At 42.3% G+C, this 6839-nt stretch overlaps 1 pseudogene; it reads right to left on the reverse strand.

The window, feature by feature from the left end:
- Positions 1-1720: 1720 nt before the first annotated feature.
- LOC132345010 (craniofacial development protein 2-like) lies at positions 1721-2783 on the reverse strand (annotated as a pseudogene).
- Positions 2784-6839: the final 4056 nt, after the last annotated feature.

A 6839-nucleotide genomic window follows, 5' to 3' on the forward strand; every position in this document is an offset into this window, starting at 1 on the left:
TTTAAAACGAGCAAAGAATTTGATAGGCATTTCTCCAAAGGAGATACATAAATCGACAATAGGCATACAAAAACAGTGTCATTAGTCATGAGGTAGATGCTCATCAAAATCACAATGGAATACCATTTTATACTCATTGTAACAGCTGTAATCAAAAACATGGACAATAATGAGTGTTAGTAAGCATGTAAATAAATCAGAACCCTCATATCGTGCTGGGGCAGGGGGAATATAAAATCATGCAGCCACTTTTAGAAGGCAGTTTGGCGGTGCATTAAAAAGCTAAACGTAGTTACCACGAGGCCCAGCAATGCTACTCCTACGTATATACCAAGAAAAGTGGTGTGTAATATGTTCACACAAAAACTTGTACATGAGTGTTTACAGCAGTATTATTTATACCAGACAAAAGGTAGAAACAACCCAAATGTTTATCAGCCAATAAATGGATAAACAAAATATGGTGTATCCATTCAGTGGAATATTATTCAGCTACACACACACACACATATAGTCTAGTCAAGGCTATGGTTTTTCCTGTGGTCATGTATGGATGTGAGAGTTGGACTGTGAAGAAAGCTGAGCGCTGAAGAATTGATGCTTTTAAACTGTGGTGTTGGAGAAGACTCTTGAGAGTCCCTTGGACTGCAAGGAGATCCAACCAGTCCATTCTGAAGGAGATCAGCCCTGGGTGTTCATTGGAAGGAATGATGCTAAAGCTGAAACTCCAGTACTTTGGCCATCGCATGCAAAGAGTTGACTCATTGGAAAAGACTCTGATGCTGGGAGGGACTGGGGGCAGGAGGAGAAGGGGACGACAGGGGATGAGATGGCTGGATGGCATCACCGACTCGATGGGCATGAGTTTGAGTGAACTCCGGGAGTTGGTGATGGACAGGGAGGCCTGGCGTGCTGCGATTCATGGGGTCACAAAGAGTCGGACACGACTGAGCGACTGAACTGAACACACACACACATCGAAAAATGCAGTACTGATACATGCTGCAACACAGATGAACCCTGAGAACATGATGTTAAATGAAAGAAGCCAGACACACAAGGCCACGTATCTTATGATGCCATTTGTATGAAATGTCAAAAAAATATCCATAGAGAAAGAAATTAGGTTACTGGCTGCCAAGACTGAAGGAAGTGGAAAGGAGAGTTAACATCTAACGGGTGTAAGATTTCTTTGCAGGGTGATGAAAATGTTCTGAAATGATACTGCTAATGATTGTACAACTCTATGGTGATACTTAAAGTCACTGAATTGTACACTTTAAAAGAGTGAATTTTATGGTGTGTGAAATATATCTCAATTTTCAAAAGTCATTTGACTCCTTGGTCTAGTATTTAATACTTCAGATTTTTTTTTTTTTTTTGAGGATAGTGTATCTTTCTGACTTGTTGCTTTTAATATACACTATGATATACCTCTATTTCTTTGCATTGATTGCTGAAGAAGGCTTTTTATCTCTTCTTGCTATTCTTTGGAACTCTGCATTCAGATGCTTATATCTCCTTTTCTCCTTTGCTTTTTGCTTCTCTTCTTTTCACAGCTATTTGTAAGGCCTCCCCAGACAGCCATTTTGCTTTTTTGCATTTCTTTTCCATGGGGATGGTCTTGATCCCTGTCTTCTGTACAATGTCACGAACCTCATTCCGTAGTTCATCAGGCACTCTATCTATCAGATCTAGGCCCTTAAATCTATTTCTCACTTCCACTGTATAATCCTAAGGGATTTGATTTAGGTCATACCTGAATGGTCTAGTGGTTTTCCCTACTTTCTTCAATTTAAGTCTGAATTTGGCAATAAGGAGTTCATGATCTGAGCCACAGTCAGCTCCTGGTCTTGTTTTTGCTGACTGTATAGAGCTTCTCCATCTTTGGCTACAAAGAGTGTAATCAATCTGATTTTGGTATTGACCATCTGGTGATGTCCATGTATAGAGTCTTCTCTTGTGTTCTTGGAAGAGGGTGTTTGTTATGACCAGTGCATTTTCTTGGCAAAACTCTATTAGTCTTTGCCCTGCTTCATTCTGTATTCCAAGGCCAAATTTGCCTGTTACTCCAGGTGTTTCTTGACTTCCTACTTTTGCATTCCAGTCCCCTATAAAGAAAAGGACATCTTTTTTGGGAGTTAGTTCTAAAAGGTCTTGTAGGTCTTCATAGAGAACCGTTCAACTTCAGCTTCTTCAGCGTTACTGGTTGGGGCATAGACTTGGATTACTGTGATATTGAATGGTTTGCCTTGGAAATGAACAGAGATCATTCTGTCGTTTTTAAGATTGCATCCAAGTACTGCATTTCAGACTCTCTTGTTGACCATGATGGCTACTCCATTTCTTCTGAGGGATTCCTGCCCGCAGTAGTAGATATAATGGTCATCTGAGTTAAAGTCACCCATTCCAGTCCATTTTAGTTTGTTGATTCCTAGAATGTCAACATTCACTCTTGCCATCTCTTGTTTGACCACTTCCAATTTGCTTTGATTCATGGACCTGACATTCCAGGTTCCTATGCAATATTGCTCTTTACAGCATTGGACCTTGCTTCTATCACCAGTCACATCCACAGCTGGGTATTCTTTTTGCTTTGGCTCCATCCCTTCATTCTTTCTGGAGTTATTTCTCCACTGATCTCCAGTAGCATATCGGGCACCTACTGACCTGGGGAGTTTCTCTTTCAGCATCCTATCATTTTGCCTTTTCATACTGTTCATGGGGTTCTCAAGGCAAGAATACTGAAGTGGTTTGCCATTCCCTTCTCCAGTAGACCACATTCTGTCAGATCTCTCCACCATGACCCGCCCATCTTGGGTTGCCCCACTGGCATGGCTTAGTTTCACTGAGTTAGCCAAGGCTGTGGTCCTAGTGTGATTAGATTGACTAGTTTTCTATGAATATGGTTTCAGTGTGTCTGCCCTCTGATGCCCTCTTGCAACACCTACCATCTTACTTGGGTTTCTCTTACCTTGGGCATGGGGTATCTCTTCACGGTTGCTCCAGCAAAGCGCAGCCGCTGCTCCTTACCTTGAACGAGGGGTATCTTCTCACCACTGCCCTTCCTGATCTTCAAAGTGGGATAGCTCCTCTAGGCCCTCCTGCGCCCGCGCAGCCAGGGCTCCTGGGACATGGGGTTGGTTCTCCCGGCCACCGCCCCTGGCCTCGGGCGTGGGGGTGTGGGGTAACTCCTCTCGTCGCCGCCCCTGACCTCGGACATGGGGTAACTTCTTTTGGCCACCACCCTTCTCACAGAGTTCCAAAGAATGCAGAGTTCCAAAGAATAGCAAGAAGAGATAAGAAAGCCTTCCTCAGAGATCAATGCAAAGAAATAGAGGAAAACAATAGAATGGGAAAGACTAGAGATCTCTTCAAGAAAATTAGAGATACCAAGGGAACATTTCATGTAAAGATGGGCTTGATAAAGGACAGAAATCGTAGTATGGACCTAACAGAAGCAGAAGATATTAAGAAGAGATGGTAAGAATACACAGAAGAACTGTACAAAAAAGATCTTCATGACCCAGATAATGTGATGGTGTGATCACTGACCTAGAGCCAGACATCCTGGAATGTGAAGTCAAGTGGGCCTTAGAAAGCATCACTATGAACAAAGCTAGTGGAGGTGATGGAATTCCAGTTGAGCTATTTCAAATCTGAAAGATGATGCTGTGAAAGTGCTGCACTCAATATGCCAGCAAATTTGGAAAACTCAGCAGTGGCCACAGGACTGGAAAAGGTCAGTTTTCATTCCAACCCCAAAGAAAGGCAATGACAAAGAATCCTGAAACTACCACACAATTGCACTCATCTCACACGCTAGTAAAGTAATGCTCAAAATTCTCCAAGCCAGGCTTCAGCAATATGTGAACCGTGAACTTCCTGATGTTCAAGCTGGTTTTAGAAAAGGCAGAGGAACCAGAGATCAAATTGCCAACATCTGCTGGATCATAGAAAAAGCAAGAGAGTTCCAGAAAAGCTATTTCTGCTTTATTGACTATGCCAAAGCCTTTGACTGTGTGGATCACGATAAACTGTGGAAAATTCTGAAAGAGATGGGAATACCAGACCACCTGATCTGCCTCTTGAGAAATTTGTATGTAGGTCAAGAAGCAACAGTTAGAACTGGACACGGAACAACAGACTGGTTCCAAATAGGAAAAGGAGTACATCAAGGCTGTATATTGTCACCCTGCTTATTTAACTTATATGCAGAGGACATCATGAGAAATGCTGGACTGGAAGAAACACAAGCTGGAATCAAGATTGCCAGGAGAAATATCAATAACCTCAGATATGCAGATGACACCACCCTTATGGCAGAAAGTGAAGAGGAACTAGAAAGCCTTTTGATGAAAGTGAAAGTGGAGAGTGAAAAAGTTGGCTTAAAGCTCAACATTCAGAAAACGAAGATCATGGCATCTGGTCCCATCACTTCACAGGAAATAGATGGGGAAACAGTGGAAACAGTGTCAGACTTTATTTTTTTGGGCTCCAAAATCACTGCAGATGGTGACTGCAGCCATGAAATTAAAAGACGCTTACTCCTTGGAAGGAAAGTTATGACCAACCTAGATAGCATATTCAAAAGCAGAGACATTACTTTGCCAACAAAAGTCCATCTAGTCAAGGCTATGGTTTTTCCTGTGGTCATGTATGGATGTGAGAGTTGGACTGTGAAGAAAGCTGAGTGCCAAAGAATTGATGCTTTTGAACTGTGGTGTTGGAGAAGACTCTTGAGAGTCCCTTGGACTGCAAAGAGATCCAACCAGTCCATTCTAAAGGAGATCAGCCCTGGGATTTCTTTGGAAGGAATGATGCTAAAGCTGAAACTCCAGTACTTTGGCCACCTCATGTGAAGAGTTGACTCATTGGAAAAGACTCTGATGCTGGGAGGGATTGGGGGCAGGAGGCAAAGGGGATGACACAGGATGAGATGGCTGGATGGCATCACCGACTTGACGGACATGAGTTTGAGTGAACTCCAGGAGATGGTGATGGACAGGGAGGCCTAGTGTGCTGCAATTCATGGGGACACAACTGAGCGACTGAACTCCTACTCTACTCATCAGTTTGGGCTTTTTCTCCATTTTCCATCACCCTGTAAAATTGTGAAAGGGAAAATCAAGATCACTAGTTAAGTGTATGTCCTCAGGGTAAAGATCACTTCACAGCTGAAGTTTCAGTTTGAGTTCCAGGTATCACTTTGTTTTTTGTTAATAATTTTTTTGTTTTTTACAGCCTTATTGCTGCATATCTGAAGTACCATAAACTGCACATATTTGATTAATTTTAGCAGTTTACACTCATGAAGCCATCCCTGTAAACAAGATAAAATAGACCACTGATGGCAATATACTCTATAGCACAGAGAACACTACTTAATGCACCGTGGTGACCTGAATGGGAAGGAAGTCCCAAAGGGAGGGGATATGTGTATATGTGTGACTGATTCATTTTGCAGTAGAAACTAATACAAAATTATAAAACAAGTATACTCCAAGAAAAATTAATTAATAAAAATAAAGAGAGATGAAAGGAACTTCATCTCTCTTCATGAGAAATGATAATGGACATCTCCATCCCCCCAAGCTCTCCTCCTGCCCCTTTGTAGCACATCCCTCCATCTACACTCATCCCCAGGCAGCCGTCTATCAGTGCACTGTCACCTATAGTGATATAGGCTTACTTTCTATCACCATAGATTCATTTGAAGTTCCTAGACTTTTACAGAAATGAAGTCATGCTGTATGAACTCTTTTTGACCTGGCTTCTTTCACTGAGCATAATGGTGCTGAGATTAATTGATTTTGCATCTATCAATGGTTTGCTCCTTTTTATTCTCTTTGGTCTTGGACTCCAAGTATTCTCTATTCACTTCCTTTTTTAAAACCTTTTTTTCAGACTTGTCAATTACATTTGGTAGGAGGGTCAGCCAGAGCATCTAGTTTGCTGTACTTCCAGACCCAGAAATTCCATCTTAATGTCCTGAGGAAAAAAATATCTTCTAAGACCTCTTGATGGCCATTGTGGGGGAAATGAATGAGGCATGCATAACAGAGTCACTCCAGGATTCCTATCTCCCTAAGTATTTCATTTCTTTTGCTAAGTTATACCAATGCATTTCTGGCATCTCAGTTTTATTTAGGAGGCATAGGACTTTACTTAGAGAGCTACAGGTAGTTTGACACAGTCTTTATCTTCCTCCCAAATCTCCACTAGCCCTTTACACTTTGCCGTAACAATTGGTATTTTTTTCAATGTAATATAAAGTTCCCTCAGAGAAGGCAATGGCACCCCACTCCAGTACTCTTGCCTGGAAAATCCCATGGACGGAGGAGCCTGGTGGGCTTCAGTCCATGGGGTCTCTAAGAGTCGGACACAACTGAGCAACTTCACTTTCACTTTTCACTTTCATGCATTGGAGAAGGCAATGGCAACCCACTCCAGTGTTCTTGCCTAGAGAATCCCAGGGACGGGGGAGCCTGGTGGGCTGCCATCTCTGGGGTCGCACAGGGTCAGACACAACTGAAGTGACTTAGCATAGCATTTAGCAATGTAAAGTTCCAGGCAAATGCAGCTTGCCATGTATCCTTTCCCTTCCAGTTTGATTACACCTCATAATTCCTTCCTACATCAACACTCTAAATTACAGTAGTCTGTAGGGGAGAGTTATGGAACCATCTTTTCTCAATTAGTGTACATTGTGCCAACAGGCAGGATCCAAGACACTAAACAAGCTAAGGACATCCCATCTCAGAAATGCCAGAAGGCAGTGAGTATCTCTAAGGCAACAGTATGGCTTTAAACAAGAGCATTCCTATGGGAGGGCAGAC

The sequence above is a fragment of the Bos taurus genome, chromosome 3, assembly GCF_002263795.3.
Source record: "Bos taurus isolate L1 Dominette 01449 registration number 42190680 breed Hereford chromosome 3, ARS-UCD2.0, whole genome shotgun sequence".
Taxonomy (NCBI): domain Eukaryota; kingdom Metazoa; phylum Chordata; class Mammalia; order Artiodactyla; family Bovidae; genus Bos; species Bos taurus.